This window comes from Mustela putorius, unplaced genomic scaffold (genome assembly GCF_011764305.1).
Source record: "Mustela putorius furo isolate JIRA1106 unplaced genomic scaffold, ASM1176430v1.1 tig00000095_pilon_pilon_pilon, whole genome shotgun sequence".
In the NCBI taxonomy this organism is placed as follows: domain Eukaryota; kingdom Metazoa; phylum Chordata; class Mammalia; order Carnivora; family Mustelidae; genus Mustela; species Mustela putorius.
In genome coordinates, this window is record NW_025421280.1 from 4,368,301 (window position 1) to 4,385,539 (window position 17,239).

Consider the following 17,239-nt stretch of genomic DNA (forward strand, 5'->3'; position numbering starts at 1 on the left):
GAAGGAGGCCCATGGAGGGTGTGCACTGGAGCATCCTTTGTGAGGACCAAAAACTGGACACCGTCCAAATAGACATCAGTCCAGGAAAGGAAAACGAAACTATGATATGGTTGTGTGATAGAGCGCTATACAAGAATTCATGACCTAGATCTGCATGCAGCAAAGTGAAAATAGCTCAAAAGCAGTGTTGACTACAGTGTCATATGCAGTATGATACACTTTATAAAAAGTGTAACACCCACAAGATTGTAGGATGTATTGTTTTGGGTAGACATGACACACAAACACACACAGGCATGCGCATGTGTGAGCTGGGCGGTTTAAATTCTGTGTGGTTCTCTTTCTTGAAAGAGTAAATGGATGTGAAGAACAACATGAGTTCATTTTGGGTGATGGGCTCATGGACAGGAGTTTGCCGCATTTTCCTTTGCATAGTGCTGTGTTTTCGCCCTCACTTAGGCTGCTGGGTGGACAGTAGATAGGGCGAATGGAAAGGTGAGCAGGGGGGTGTGCATGGAGGCGGGGCAGTGAAGCTGTGCTGGACGTGGATTCCGTCGCTGGAGGAGCTGCGGGAGGACCCTGGCGTCCTGCCAATACCACTTTGAACTCCAAGGGGATGTGACCACTTTTCTGCCTCATTTCTCCATTGCCCAAAAGTTCTTCCTGGAATAACACTTCCTCTTGTTGCTTCCTTTGTCTTCTAAGCTAGGATATTATCACCTAAGCAAGTCAAGGATTTGTCAGCTGCTCATATTTTTGTAGCAGAATGGGACATTCTGTATCAACAATTCAGGCACTCTCCAACCCCATCCCTGCACTTATGCTCCTACACTTTTCTTAATTTTTTTCCCGTATGTTTTCTTATTGTAAAAATATACATAAAGTAAAAATTACCATTCTAGCTATTTTCATCTTATTTTTATTTTTTAAGGTTTTATTTATTTTATTTAAGAGCGAGCTCATGCGAGCCTAGGGAGGGGCAGAGGGAGAGGAGAGAGAATCTCAAGCAGACTCCACTCTGAGTGCAGAGCCCAACACAGGGCTGGATCTCACAGCCCCAAGCTAATGACTTGAGCCAAAACCAAGAGTCAGAAACCCAACTGACTGAGCTACCCAGGTGCCCCCCATTCTAACTATTTTCAAATGTGCAATTCAGCAGCATTAATTATATTCACAGTGTTTTGCAACCATTATCACCATCCATCTCCAGAACTTTGCCATCATTCCAGATTGAAACTCTGTGCCCATTAAATAGTGACTTACATTCTTCAGTCCCCTTGTCCTCTGATAACCTCTCTTCTCCTCTCTGTCTCTATGAATTTGACTACTCTAGGCACCCCAGACCAGCAGCATCATACAATATTTGTCCTTTTTCATCTGGCTTATTCAACCTATATATTGTTTTTGAGATGTATCCACAATCCATCAGGATTCCATTCTTTTTAAAAACGAATACTGTGCCATTGCATATATACACTACATTTTGTTTATCCACTTATCTGTCAGTGGACACTTGGGTTAGTTCTGTCTTTGGGCTACTGTGAACAATAAAACATATAATGCAGCTACAAACAGGGATACAACTGTCTATTTGAGTCCCTGCTTTCAATTCCGTGGGGTATATACCCAGATGTGGAATTCCTGGATCTTATGGTAATTCTGTGTTTAATTTTTAAGTTTTTAAACTTCCTAGCCAGAACTGCCCACAATGGCAGCACCATTTGACATTCCCCTCTGTAACGTGTAAGGATTCCAACTTTTCTACATTTTCACCAACACTTATTAATTTTCAGCTTGAAAATAGCCCATCTAATGGATATGAAGTGGTGTCTTATTGTGGTTTTGTCCCATACTTCTCTTACAATTAGTGTTACAAAAGCATCATACATGTCCTCTGTCCAATCGATTGATCCATGATACCCATGGTTTGAGTATTTCTGCATTTCTCTAACTGCGTTCCATGGAACATAGGTCTTGTTACAAGCTTCTGGCATTGGGGGCTCAAGGGATATGGGATAGAAGAGGTTAAACTGAGAAACAATGCAAACAACAACAACAAACCCAACTCAACAACCGTCCAGCAAAGTCAGGTCAAGTACCCATTGGCAAATTCAAAATGTAAGTGTGAGTTGGTATCCTGACTCCCCATTCCTTGATAGATATTAGTTCTTTCAAATTTCTTACCATTCTTACAGGGATTCTGGTATTTAAAGCTAGGCAATTTTGTATACAAGTGGTCCATTAAAAAATGCCAACTCTTTCATGTGGTGCTCAAAAACAATTTTATCTGTTGCAACTTTGGAGGAAAAATTGGCCATATTGATGATGATGTGCAAAGATAGACTCTGGTGTGGGACTTCCCTTAAGGGATCCCCAGTGTTAGTTATGACCATACACCCTTTTCACTTTGAGTTAACTTTAGAAATCATTTCCCATGCAAGATGCAATTTTACTGTATGTCCTCCCCCTTGAAGTTTGAAATATATATTTTCCAGACCCTGAAAAGTCCTACGGTAAAGAGACCCAACCAACGTAGTTTAAAGCAGGAGTTGGCAAGCTATCTCTGTGAAAGGCCAGATAGTAAATACTTTTGGTCTTGTGTCTCTGGCACAGCTATTCAACCTGAAAAGTAACCATAGACAGTCTTTAAATGACTAGATGTGGCTGTGTGCCCCCCCCCCAAAAAAACTTACTTGCAGAAATAGGCGGTGGTCTGGATTTAACTCACAGGCAATAGTTTTCTGACCCCCATTTAGACCATTGTGACTGAAGTTTGTTGCATCATGACCTTTCCGTCCTTTGTTTTTTTAAATGTAAAACCTGTAGTAGACCCTGAGATTCTGGAATTCAAATTTTAGAGGGTTTTAAATCTTTGAAGTGACACTGAAAGTTGATGGCATGTAGCAGCTTTGTCACTTTTCTAGTACCTGGGTTTGCATTGGTGTGACACCAGAAGCAGTTACTTAGGGGGTGGTCTGGGCTAATTGTGTTCTACCATTCATAGACTGAAGCTCTGACCCCTAATATTTCAGAATGTCACTATATTTGGAGATAAAACCTTCGAAGAGGTGATTAAGTTAAAATGAGGCTTCTAGAGCACTCTTGAAGAAGAACAACAAAACAGGAGGTATCACAATCCCATATGTCAAGATATACTACAAAGCTGTAATAATCAAAACAGTATGGTAGGGCACAAAAGTAGATACATAGATCATTGGAGCAGACTAGAGGGCCCAGAAATAAGCCCATGATTATATGGTCAATTAATCTCTGACAAAGAGGCAACAATCTTTTCAGTAGGAAAAAGACCATCTGTCCAACAAATGGTGTTGGGAAAATTGGACAGCTACATGCAAAAGAAGGAAACTGGACCATTTTTGTACACCAGACACAACAATAAAATGGAATAAAGACTAAATGTGAGACCTGAAACCATGAAATTCTTAGAAGAAAACATAGGCAGTAATCTCTTTGACAGCAGCCATAGAAGCATTTTTTCTAGATGTCTCCTTTGGCAAGGGAAACAAAAGCAAATTAAACTATTGGGAGTACCCCATATTAAAAGCTTTTGCACAGTGATGGAAACCAGCAACAAAACAAAAAGACAACCTCCTGAATGGGAGATGTTTGCAAATGACATATCCAATAAGGAGTTAATATCCAAACTATATAAAGAATTTATACAACTCAACACCCAAAAACCAAATAATCCAATTTTAAAATGGGCAAAAGACTATGCAGAAACATTTTTCCAAAGATAACATACAGATGGCCAACAAACACTTGAGAAGATACTCAACATCACTAATCATCAGGAAATTGCAAATCAAAGCTATGTTCTAACTCTGAAGTTCTGAGCCATTTCCTACTTTTGCCTAAAGAAATTCAACTGGAATTTTTTATTGGAATTAGGATAAATTTTTTAAACAATTTGGGAAGGACTGCCATGTTTACAATATCTTCATTTTGATGACTATAGAATATATTACTTCATTTAATCAGGTCTTTTATGTCAATAAAATTTTAAAGTTTTCTTCATGTAAAAAAAAAAAAAAAAAAAGGCAAAGCAAAACCACAATGAGATATCGCCTTACACCTGTCAGAATGGCTAAAATCAGTAACATGAGAAATGACAAATGTTGGCAAGGCTGTGCAGAAAAAGGAACCCTTGTGCTCTGCTGGTGGGAATGCAAATTGGTGCAGCCACTGTGGAAAACAGTATGAATGTCCCACAAAAAATTTAAAAATTGAATTATCACATGATCCAGTAATTCCACTAGTGAGCATATATCTAAAGAAACAAAGAACATTAATTTAAAGAGATACATGCATCCTTAGGGTTATTACAAGTTTATTTATAATAACGAAGATTTGGAAACAGCTCCAGTGTGCATCAATAGATGAATGGATGAAGAAGATGTGGTATATATATATGCAATAGAATATTACTCGGCCATAAAAAAAGAATGAAATCTTGCCATGTGCAACAACAGGGATAGATCAATGAGGTTATAATGCTAAGTGAAATAAGTCAATGAGAGAGAGACAAGTACCATGTAATTTCATCTGTGGAATTTTTTTTAAAAGGTTTTATTTATTTACTTGTCAGAGAGAGGAGAGCACACAAGCAGGCAGAGTGGCAGGCAGAGGCAGAGAGAGAAGCAGGGTCCCTGCTGAGCAGGGAGCCCAATGTGGGACTTGATCCCAGGACTCCGGGATCATGACCTGAGCTGAAGGCAGACACTTAACAGGCTGAGCCACCCAGGCATGCCTCATCTGTGGAATTTAAGTAACAAAACAAATGATAAAAGAGAGAGAGAGAGAAACGAACAACAACAACAACAACAAAATACCAATTCTAAATTATAGAGAACAAACAGACGGTTTCCAGAGGGCAGTTGGGTGGGGGATGGGTGACAGAGGTGAAGGGGTTTAAGAGGATCCTTATTGTGATGAGCACTGAGTTATGTACAGAATTGTTGAATCACATTATTGTGCACATGAAACTCATGTAACACTGTTTATTAATTATTTGTGAATTTAAAGAAAAATAAAATGAGGCTTTAAGGCTGTTAGGGTAGCCCTAATCCAGTCTGACTGTTGTCCTTATAAGAGGACATTTGGACACAGTAAGAGACACCAGGGATGTAGGCACACAGAGAAAAGATGTGGGAAGAGGCAGCTAGAGGGCAGCCACCTGCAAAGGAGAAACCACCCTTGCTGCCACCTTGACCTTGGGCTTACAGCCTTCACAGAACCGTGAAGGCTGTTCAAGCCACCCAGCATGTGGCATTTATTGTGACAGCCTAAGCAGACTGGTACAGAAGTAATCATATGTCATCTGCCCTAACCTGCTGAGACCTTGAACGACTTTGCTCACCCTCAGGTACTTAATATCACAAGTATCCTTCACTGAGTTTTATGGGGAAGTTACAGGATATGCTCTAATTGCATTTGCATATTTGGTATATTCAAAGATCTTAAAGACATATCCTTCATAAATGCTACCAGTTTTTGTGGAATATATTCCCATAGTGCTTTTAACTTATTTCTCCTTAGGAAGGACACATAGGGAGCCAGAGAGTATTATGCCAAGTGAAATAAGTCAATCAGAGAAAGAAATACCATATGATTTCACTCACATCTGAAATTTAAGAAACAAACGAGGAAAGGGGAAAAAAGTGAGACAAGCCAAGAAACAGACTCTTAACTATAGAAAACAAATTGAGAGTTGCCAGAGGAGAGTTGGTTGGGGGTTGGGGGGAAATAGGAGTTGGAGATGAAGGCGTGCACTTGCGATGAGCACCCTGTGATGTATGGAAGGACAGGATCATGATATCGTACTCCCAAAACTAATATTACACCGTTTACAAAGCATGCAAGAATTAAAATTTAAAAAAGAAAAAATAAAATCGATGAAGAACTCACTAGCTGTGTATTACCTCAGACAAGGTATCATATTTCCCCAACTCTGTTTCCTCATCTTCATAATATAATAAAACCTGTATGATTTTCAGATTCCTAGAGTGCCGGCTGCAATGTGAGTGATGTGCCCCCGACACTGTATGCCTTATGGTGGGCGCGCAATGATTAGTTGCCTTTCCAGGCAATCGGGAAATAATCTGCTTCTCTCTTTTCTGTCCTTATTGTTGTTGTTGTTTTAAGACTTATTGATTTATTTTGGAAAGAGAACAAGCCCAAGTGGGGAGAGGGGAAGAGGGAGAGAATCTTCCAGCCGACTCCCCGCTGAGTGTAGAGCCTAGTGCCGGGCTTAATCTCATGATCCTAAGATCATGACCTGAGCCGAAGTCATGAGTCAGCCACTTAACTGAGCCACTCAGGCACCCCTCTCTTTTCTGCCCTTGTGATCTGAGCTGCCATCAACTGTGCAGTCTTTGTTAACACTAAAGAAGTAAGGGACTTAATGAGTTTCCTTATACCTGATGCCAGATATTGCCTGTTTTATCATTATTTATAAGACTTAATGACCCCTCAAGGAACTTGTGTTACCTGGTGGACACATGAAAGTTGGAGAGAGATGTTTTGATAATGCAGAAAATGAACTGAGTCATCATAGTGCCGATTCCCCCTATATCCTTCTGCAAGTTACCTTCTCTCTCTCCGAGCTGCCTTTATCTTATCTGTAAAGTGGAGTCTGGGACTACACTATACCTCTAGTATATTCTAAACCCAGTCTTTTACCTGGAAGCCATGGGTCCTAGGAGACGTGAGAGGTCTTCTTCCTGATTGGGTACTACCCAAACCATCACCCTAGTCCCATGGCTACACTCTATCAACCTGCAATCCCACTATTTCAATTTAATTTGGTTAGCATTTTTTTTTAAGATTTTATTTATTTGTCAGAGAGAGAGAGGGAGAGCAAGTGAGCACAGGCAGACAGAATGGCAGGCAGAGGCAGGGGAGAAGCCGGCTCCCTGCTGAGCAAGGAGCCCGATGTGGGACTCGATCCCAGGATGCTGGGATCATGACCTGAGCCAAAGGCAGCTGCTTAACCAACTGAGCCACCCAGGTGTCCTTGGTTAGCATTTTAATGTTTACTGGAAAATACCTTACATAAAATTAGCATCTTACTAGCTTTAAGATTCAAAGATAAGTGAACTGTTTTGTTTCCTAAAACAAATCTATTTTTGTCCTAAAAGGATACTGAAAATATTGCCTGCAGGAGACTCCCAACCTAAACCATGCTGGCATTGTGGTGGCGCTCCTGTTAGAAAAGATGGATGGGTCACAGGGCGTCCGTAAGGAGACGGGGGCCACGGCGCTGAAGAACAAATCCTACTGAGTTCTTTCTGCGTCCTGTCGCCATCTTCCACGTCACCCCTATGTCCTTGCCCAGGCAGAGCTGAGGAGCAGGTGGAGCAGGGAGGTGCCGCGAGGCTGGTCCCACAGTTGAATTTTATTTACCCACATGGCAAACCAGGGAATGTCACCCCTGCCGCTTCCGTCCTGTGGTCCAGTTTGTGCACACCGGTGTGTGTGAAACAGTTTGGCCCATAGTTGACAAGGAGAAGCTCACTTCCTGACTCTAGGAAAGCTTCTGAAGAATGGCTGTTGCCCTTTCTTTTATAGGGAAAATGCCAAGTACATGTAAATGAACATCTTACGGCATAACACACACACTAAATTTCATCAGTATTCATGACATGCATTCCCTTCTCTCCACAACTGACAGCTGTTAAAAATGAGATTGGGGAGCACTATCCTGGTTCCGGTGACTCTGGAACATGGATTTGGAGGGGAGGTTTTATTGATTACTCCCACTTTCACAGCCCTGATTTTACAACTGACTGTAGATAAGGTTTAGCCTTGCAGAATCTCCCCTCCAGAGACAGCGACACCCTCTCGTCAATGAAATGCATTATGGAGGGGGCCAAATCAGTACCAGATCTCGAGTTGTTGAGAATTGCCTCAGTTTCATTTGTATTTTGAGATAGCTCTCTTTTAAATCTCATTAGGGTAAATTTCTAAAACTGTGATTAAACTGTAGCCTGCCAAGGGAAAATTAGAAATAAATTAGAAGTATCACCAATCTGAGAGCCCCAGTTCTTTCCTGTGCGCATACGGAAATTAAGGAGCCTCTCTTTTCTGCGTTACAGGCTTTGATGACAAATCCAGAAGAAAGAATGTGTGAAAGAAAAAGATGACATCTGCGCACAGCCAATCAAATCTGAAGATTATTACAGTGAAAACGAAAAGAGGGCAAGAGAATACTTACTAGTAAGGTAAGCGGACATCTCTATTAATGCTGAAATCTGATGGCTTAGAACAAGAGAGTGGGTTTCCACATGTCCATGCGTGAGTATACATTGACTTGTCAAATGGGGATAGGGTAGGATGGATAGGATACATGATATGATCTAACATCAAAATATTTGTGCTCTAGCATGAGGAAGAAAATTAGTACAAATGAAACCTATTCTCAAATGAAACCCAAATGCCCAAAAATTGAATAATAGACTCGCTTTTTATAAAGGAGTTCTCTTCTCAGACAGCAAAACAAACAAAAACCTGGTAAGTCCTGCACTAATTATCCAGCGCCATCGACACATTTCCTCCAGGGTATTTCTAATATTTTATACACTCAGTTGTAAAATTACTATCTTTTTGTTCACAGCTGAGCACTTGACCCGTGAAGTCTAGTGGGCAGTTGAGCAAGCTCATGGTTGACTGTTTTCACGCATGCAATGATTTTCATGCTTAGCTTTACTGTAATAAATGTGTGCTTTGTACCTTTAATATTAATACTTTGGGGATTTTTTGCCCCATTTTCCCTGCTTTTTATAAGATAATAAGAGGGGAAATGAAATATTTCATTATAGCGGTGCTATGCAAACCAAACTGCCAGGCGTGTAGGCAGTCCTACTCTATGATATATCAGATGTTTCTTCATTAGCTGATCTCAGAAGTCCCTATTTGATGTGCAAAGGTAATTTGAAGGATATTGACGTATAACGTGCAGAAGTATGGGTTGTGTACAAGTAGCAAGTACAACAGTTCAGGACAGCATTTTTGCAGTCAAAATGCTTCCTTGAGTGAAATAAACAGTTGGATTGCAATGTCCACGTGCCTGCCAGGGAGGACTGTCACCTAGCCATCACGGACACAGACTCAAGATTCTTGCTGTTCCACGGACCACTTTTATGAGTGTGGCCAAAATGATTAATCTTCCTTTGCCTCGTTTGTTTTTGTTTTTGTTTTTGTTTTTGTTTTTGTTTTTGTTTTGAGCCAAAGAGAGCTAGTAGATGAGATGAATTAATAGATACAAAGCGCTTGGAAGAATGGCAAGCGCACAAACAGGGCTCAGTAGTTCGTAGCTGATTTGATCATTGAGCAAAGTAGAGTCTCCTTCAGGGATGGAAATTAACCATTGTTGGTTTTTTATGGAGTAGGATGTGGAGGAGCCTAAAAGATGTAAGGGAATTGGAGGGGACAGTCTAACCCTGGGTTCGTAGGCACTGTCCACGCCGTTATCACGGGAACCCATGAGGTTAAGGTAAAAGCTCTCAAACTCTTAGTCATTTAGGTACTTTGAGAAGAATCAGAAAATATAAAGGTTATGGGACGCCTGGGTGGCTCAGTTGGTTAAGCAGCTGCCTTCGGCTCAGGTCATGATCCCAGTGTCCTGGGATCGAGTCCCACATCGGGCTCCTTGCTCCGCAGGGAACCTGCTTCTCCCTCTGACTCTGCCTTCCACTCTGTCTGCCTGTGCTCGCTCTCGCTCGCTCTCTCTCTGACAAATAAATAAATAAAATCTTTAAAAAAAAAAAAAAAAAAATGTAAAAAAAATAAAAAAAAAAAAAAAAAAAGAAAATATAAAGGTTAAGTGATGTAGGATCTTAAATTACAAATCAGGTCATCTCAGACTCTTGGCTGTAATCTGTAAGGCATGGTATGATCTGGCCGTGGCCACTTATCTCGCCCCTCTCCCTCTTAGCGTTCTGGGCTCACTCATTCCTTCTTCATGTCCCTCTGAATCACACCAGCTCTTTTGCACGCACTATCTGCGTGACACGTTACCCATGAGCCTTTGCACTCACTACCCAGCACAGCCTGTAAGCCCTCCCTCCCTGCTCCTGACCGCCTTGTATGTTCCTTCTATCTGTCTCAGACCTGTCTGCGAAAGAGAACCCCTACCCCGTGACATAATCTCCCAATATAACACCCCTACTGACATTTTTATCAACGGTAACTGTGATAGCCTTTTTGTCCATATTCTCCCAACAAGGAACACTGAAAATTCTTTGTGCCCTTACCATCTGACAGGTGATGAGCTTGGCTATTTAAAGTAGGTAGAAGAAAGGGACACGTGGGTGGCTCAGTCGATTAAGCATCTGTCTTCGGCTTGGGTCCTGATCCCAGCTGTGATCGGGTCCCACATCAGTCTCCCTGTTTAGTGGGGAGTTGGCTTCTTTCTCTCACTCTGACCCTCCCCTCTCTGTTTATGCTCTCTCTCTTTCTCTCTCTCTCTCTCACCTCTCAAATGAATAAATAAAATTTTTTTTAAAAAATAAAGTAGGTAACAGAGAGGATGCACAGATCAACAGAAAGGGCAGGAGTTAACCATTCATTCACTCATCGTCAGAGCCTGTCTCCTTTATGGCACTGATTCTTACTGGGAATTCTTTTTTCTTTTCTTTTCTTTTTTTTTTTAAGATTTTATTTATTTATTTGACAGAGAGAGATCACAAGTTGGCAGAGAGGCAGGTAGAGAGAGAGAGGAGGAAGCAGGCTCCCTGCTGAGCAGAGAGCCCGACTTGGGGCTCGATCCCAGGACCCTGAGATCATGACCTGAGCTGAAGGCAGAGGCTTAACCCACTGAGCCACCCAGGTGCCCCGGGAATTATTTTCTTTATTCAGTTCTTCAGTAATTTTTCCCACCTTCCTTACTGGTCTGTAAGTTCTGCAAGGCCCAGGATAGTGTTTTCATGGTAATATTCTGGGATCCTGGTCCAGCAACTGCTGTATATGATGTACTTGGAAGCATTCTGGGAATGACAGAATGACAGAAAGCGACGGGGTACCCGATCTCAGGAGCACAGGTCTTGTCATTGACACAGATGATTGCTTTACAGGACTAGAGGTTCAGAACTAGAGCAGGGAGATAGTGGGCGTCACAAAAAATTAGCCTCATGGGGGCAGGAGCGAGATTCTAAATGCCGACTCATCAACGCAAATAAGGACCAACTTGAACAGTTGTAGACGCGTACGGTTGGACAGGATGTTACCCTTCAGATGCAGGATTGTGTGGAGGTGGGCAGAATTCAGGGGTGGGGCTCAGGGCGGTGATCACTTGCCCACCACTATGGAGAAATTTTAGTATTTTAATATCAATGCATCTGCATACATGCATTGTTACTGAGTATCAGCCCGGATTATAGTGTACCTTGTTCAAATAACCAACTGCACCTGTCAGACTGGCAAGGATGAAAAAAAAAATTCTAAATACCCCCATGGGGAAGACACGGACAAAAAGGCTCTCAGAGTCACTGTTAATGGAACTGTCAGTAAGAGCAATATTTTTGGAAGCTAACTTGGCAGTATTTATCAAAATGTTAAATGCACATTTCCGTTAACCAGATAATAGAACTTTATCTTCCAGACAAACTGGTATGAGTCCAAAATGCTGTATGTACAAGTGCGATCAGTCTAGTGCTGTTTTAATAACAAAAATATGGGAGCAGTTTATATTATTAATAGAAGAGCAGTAAATAAGTGATGGCATTTCCATCCAATAGAACAATGTGGCCCATGAAATGTGTTAAGGATTTCCTGCCGAAATTGTGTATACTATGCAAATAGTATAGCAAGTACTGTTTGTTGAAAGCAAATGAACATAACCCACATGTCCATCAGCAGATGAATGGACAAGCAAAATTTGGTCTTCAGTGGAGTATTCTTCAGCCATAAAGAGGAATGAACTTCTGATACATGTTACAATATGCACCAACCTTGGAAACATTATGCTAAGTGACACCAAAGGACCAACATTACACAATTTAACTTACATGAATTATCTGGAATAGGAAAATTCATAGAACAAGTAGAAATTATCAGGAGCTGGGATGAGGGAGGAATAGGGGGCTAGTGATTAATGGCTACTGTTTGGGGTGCTGGAAAAATTTTGGAGACAGACATTGGTGATGGTTGCAAAACACTGTCACTGTAATTAATGCTAGAGAATTGTATACATAAAAATGACAAAAATGGCAGATTTATGTCCTGTTTTATCAGAATTTTTAAAACTTGAAAGAAAAAAACAAATGAACAAAACAAAAATAAAAGCAGGCACACAGGGGTGCCTGCATGGCTCAGGGGGTTAAAGCCTCTGCCTTTGGCTCAGGTCATGATCCCGGAGTCCTGGGATCGAGCCCCGCATCGGGCTCTCTGCTCAGCGGGGAGCCTGCTTCCCTCTCTCTCTCTCTGCCTGCCTCTCTGTCTGCTTGTGATCTCTGTCTGTCAAATAAATAAATAAAATCTTAAAAAAAAAAAAAAGCAGGCGTGCCCACACACACACACACACGTGCACACACCTCCACGGGTACAATATAGTCTGGAAAGATACCTGCAGATTTTGATGGCGGTTGTCTAACAGATGAAATGAGTAGGCAGAGCAGGAGAGAAGATGACTTTGTCCCATATACTTGTGAATTTTTTGCATTTTTCACAGGAAGCGTATATTTTAACATTTTTTGAATTAGAGGGTTTTTTTTTTAAGTCATCCTGACCTGTGGTAAAACCATGGAATGATACAACTTTCCAGTCTGCCACCAGAACAATCCTGAAAGGTCTGTTTACAATTGAACATGTTCACATCTAATATCCTTCTGAAATGTTTAACCTGGAGTGTGAATTTAATTACAATTTAAAATGCAAAATCATTTTCCTTTTCTAGATTAAATGATATCTTGTGCAAAACAGGCTCTTGATATAGAAAGAATTTGGTCTTATCCCTCCCTCAATGAAGACAGACTCCATCTCATAACTTCCTGCAAAGCAAGATACTTGTATTTCTGGGTTTATATCCCCTTTGCGGGTAAAGCATCTAAGGCATGTTGGCTATAAAAAATGAGCCTCAATATCAGAACATCCATAAATTTTTATGCATAACAAATTTTTTTAAAACCCTAATAAAATTCCATAAAAATAGCATTTTAATGGGTTCCCCATTTTCCAAAATGTTTAAACCCTATCCCATGCTCATAAGTTTATATAAGTAGAGAGGATATATGGAAGGGTGCACACCCCAGGCTATTCAGGTTGGTGGCCTCAAGGAGACGATCTCATGGATGGTGTCACATGAGAGTTGATTCTTTATATACCTACGCATTGTTTAATTGTTACAACTGAGGGCTTTCCTTAGTAGATTCCTAAAGGTATAAATGGCCAGCCATAAACTGCGCATACTCAGAGTATAAAATTTCAGGGGTGCTTGTTGGGTCAGTCAGTAGAGCATGCAACTCTTGATCTCAGGGTCGTGAGTTTGAGCCCCAGGTTGAATGTAGAGTTTACTTTAAAAAATAAAGAAATAAAAATAAAGTGCAGAATTTGAGGGGAAAAAAAATGATGTAACTATCTGAGGAGAGGGATGTTCACTAAATTTATTGTGGTAATACTTTTACAATATGTTTATGTCAAGTGATTATGCTGTACACCTTAAACTTATACAGAGCTGTGTGTCACTTGTGTCTCAAGAAAACAAAAAAAAAATGTACACACACACACAACACAATGGAATATTACTCAGCCATCAAAAAGAATGAACGCTTGCCATTTGCAATGACATGGATGGAGCTAGAGTGTATTATGCCAAGCAAAATAAGTCAGTCAGACAAAGAGATACCACATGATTTCACTGATGTGGAATTTAAGAAACAAAACAGGTGATTGTAGAGGAAGTGGGGGAAAAAAGAGAAAGGGAGGCAAACCATGGGAGATTCTTATCTATAGAGAATAAAAATTGAGGGTTGCTGGAGGGGAGGTGGGTAGGGGATGGGCTAGAGGGGTGGTGGAGAGTAAGGAGTACACTTGTGATGAGCACTGGGTGTTGTATGGAAGTGATGAATTATTTAATTCTTCTCCTAAAACCAATATTACATTATATGCTGACTAGAATTTAAATAAAAATTTGAAACAAACAAACAAAAAAGAAAACAAAAAGGCAAAAAGAGGGAAAGGAGAGCAGTGAAAATCATGAAATATTTTCAAGTATCATTAAGAAAGAGGATCCTCTGAGAACCGTGTCTTACCTTCTGTTGCACGTTCAGCCCTGTTTTGGCAATAACATGAAGCAACACCTTAGAGCTGAAAAGCCAAAAAAAAAAAAAAAGTAAAATGGACAGTTTGATAAGTTTTGACGTTTATACTCATGAACCCATCACCATAATCAAATTAATGAAAGCATCCATCATTCCCAAAAGTCTCCTCATGCACCTTTGTAATCCCCCCTTCCTAGCATACCTACACTCCGTCACCCCAGGCAGCCACTGATCTTGTTTCTATCATTGTATATTAGTTTGCATTTCCTACAGTTTTATGTAAATGAAATCCTAAACTGCGAATCATTTTGTCTGGCATCTTTCAGTCAGCATCATTATTTTGAAATTTGTCCAAGCTCTAGGATTGTGGATGTTCCGTTCCTTTTTATGGTTGAGTTGAATTCCATTCTAGGAATAACCCCGATTTGCTTAATTGTTCACCATTGGTGGACATTTGAGTTGTTTCTAGTTTTTTACTATTACAAATAATGCTACTATGAATATTCATGTATAAATCCTTATGTGGATATATGCTTTCGCTTCTTTGGAATGGCTGGATCCTACGGTAGGTATGTTTAACTTTTCAAGAAATCGCCAAACTGCTTTCTAAAATGGTTGTACAGTATTATATCCCCCCTGCACTGAAAGAGTTCCAGTTCCTTCACATTCTTATCAGTACTTGGTATGACCAGTCTTGTTCCATTTTATCCAATCAAATAGGTATGTACTGACAACTCGTTGCGGTTTTAACTTGCTTCCTGAAAGACAGCTGATAAATATCTTTTCGTAGTCTCACTTTCCATCTATATATCTTCTCAGCGAACTGTCTGATTCAGTCTTTTGTGCATTTTTTAAAAATTGGGTGTTTTGTTTTCTTATTGAATTTTGAGAGCTCTTTATATATTCTGGATGCAAGTCCTTTCTCAGATATATGCTTTGCAAATACTTTCCCCCAGTGTCTACCTTATTTTTTCTTTTCCTCAATGTTGTCTTTTGAAAGGCAAAGGTTTTTATTTATTATTATTATTATTATTAAAGATTTTATTTTATTTGAGAAAGAGAATATGAGTAGGGATTGGGGGGACAGAGGGAGCCCACTGAGCAGGGAGCCTAATCAGACTCAATCCCAGGATCCTGAGATCATGACCTGAGCCAAAGGCAGATGCTTAACCGATTGAGCCATCCAGGCGCCTCCAATGGCAGAGGTTTTTAATAAGTTTAATTTGTTTTAATTTGAGTTATTACAGTGAGAGACATTTACAAATATTTGTCAGCCCTAGTAACTTTTACATTTAGATACTCACCCTACATGATATCAAGCATATTAAAACACACATATCCCACAGTAAAGAAAATTTTTTGCTCTCTTCCTTTTTTAAAAACTTTTTAATTCTGATTTTGAAATTATTTGTTTTATGAAACTCATCTAGTGTATTATTGGCTGTAATTCTTCAAGACTCATCCTGTATCCTTGATAATTCATGCCAAGTAAAAAATATAAATTGAAATTATTCTAAACCATAATGTGATTTAATATAAACTGTAATTAATTTATCAACTAACAAAATTTGACAATATGTTAATTTTTGTAATTTTGTATTAATACAAAATTTAATTTAACTTAAATATTTGTTACTTTAGATTGAGTAGGTCTTTTTCTCGTATTTAGAAGCCACTAAGTTTGTTTGCTTGTTTTTTAGCTCTAGAATAATCTTTCTAGGCTCCTGGAAAATGTGTAGCTTCTAGACTTCGGATAAAACAGACTGGTTAAATTACACCTAAGGAAAAATATAATAATTAATAAATTAAAAAATAGAAAACAGACACAAGTTCTTTTTTTCCTTTCAAAGCAAGAAATAACTTTAAAATCATCAAAGGTGTGTATGAATATACAAACATCTAAATGTCAGATGAATGGTAGAGATAAAAATATGTGCCCTTCCTACAGAAGTCTGCTTTAGAACCACTTAAAAATGATAAATACTCAACATCACTGATTATTAGGAAAATGCAAATCAAATCCCACAATAAGATACCACTTCACATCCATTAGGATGGCTACTGTGTGCGTACGTGTGTGTGTGTGTGTGTGTGTATTTCTAATAAGTGTTGGTGAGACTAGTCAGAAATTGGAATCCTGTGCACTGTTGGTGTAATGGTGTTTAATGTAAAATGGTGCAGCCCCTATGGAAAACAGTGTGGTGATTCTTCAAAAAATTAAACTAGAACCATATGATCTAGCACTTCTACCCGTGGGTGTATATGTAAAAGTATTGTAAGCAAAGACTCCTTGAACAGATATTTATACACCAATGTCGATAGCATTATTCACAGTAAGCACTGGTAGAAACAAGCCAAACATCCATTGATAGGTGACTTGATAAACAAAATGTGGTATGTGCATATATCCATACTAATGGAATATTAGTCAGGAACCAGAAGGAATGAAATTCTGACACATGGTACAGTATGGAAGAACCTTGAAGACTTCTGCTAAGTGAAATAAACCAGACACGGTATGACATATATCGTATGATTCCATTTATATGAGGTTGCTAGAGTTGTCAAACTCTAGGTAGAATGATGGTTGCTGGGGGCTGGAGGAAATGAAGAGTCACGGCTTAGTGGATACGGAGTGTCATTTTGTGATGATGAAAATGTTCTGGAGAGGGATGGTGGAGTTGATTGCCCAACCTCATAAATGGCACTTAAATCCACAAAACTGTACACTTAAAAATGGTTCAAAGGGTAAGTTTTATCCTATGTATATAGTTTTACTGCAACTGTAAAAAACATTAAGAGGAAACATTTCCCAGTATTTCCAAATTTAAAAAGTTAATAGCTAGAATATCACCCTAATACATTTTAGTGATAGCCCAAATTTCTTAATGGTCTCATGGCCCAAAATGAAAGAACAATATTTTTAAGGGGAAAAAAATTACTTTCCTTTTAAATGATGCTTC

The 17,239-nt window shown here is 39.6% G+C and overlaps 1 protein-coding gene across 3 annotated transcripts in view; it reads left to right on the forward strand.

Moving 5' to 3' along the window:
• Positions 1-17,239, forward strand: part of FRMD4B (FERM domain containing 4B) — a 324,296-nt gene that overhangs the window by 92,266 nt on the left and 214,791 nt on the right. For all 3 annotated transcript variants that reach the window (XM_004738339.3, XM_045077913.1, XM_045077915.1), the window contains exon 2: positions 8,118-8,243. The gene's annotated coding sequence lies outside the window, so the exon portion shown is untranslated. The remainder of the gene's footprint in view (positions 1-8,117; positions 8,244-17,239) is intronic.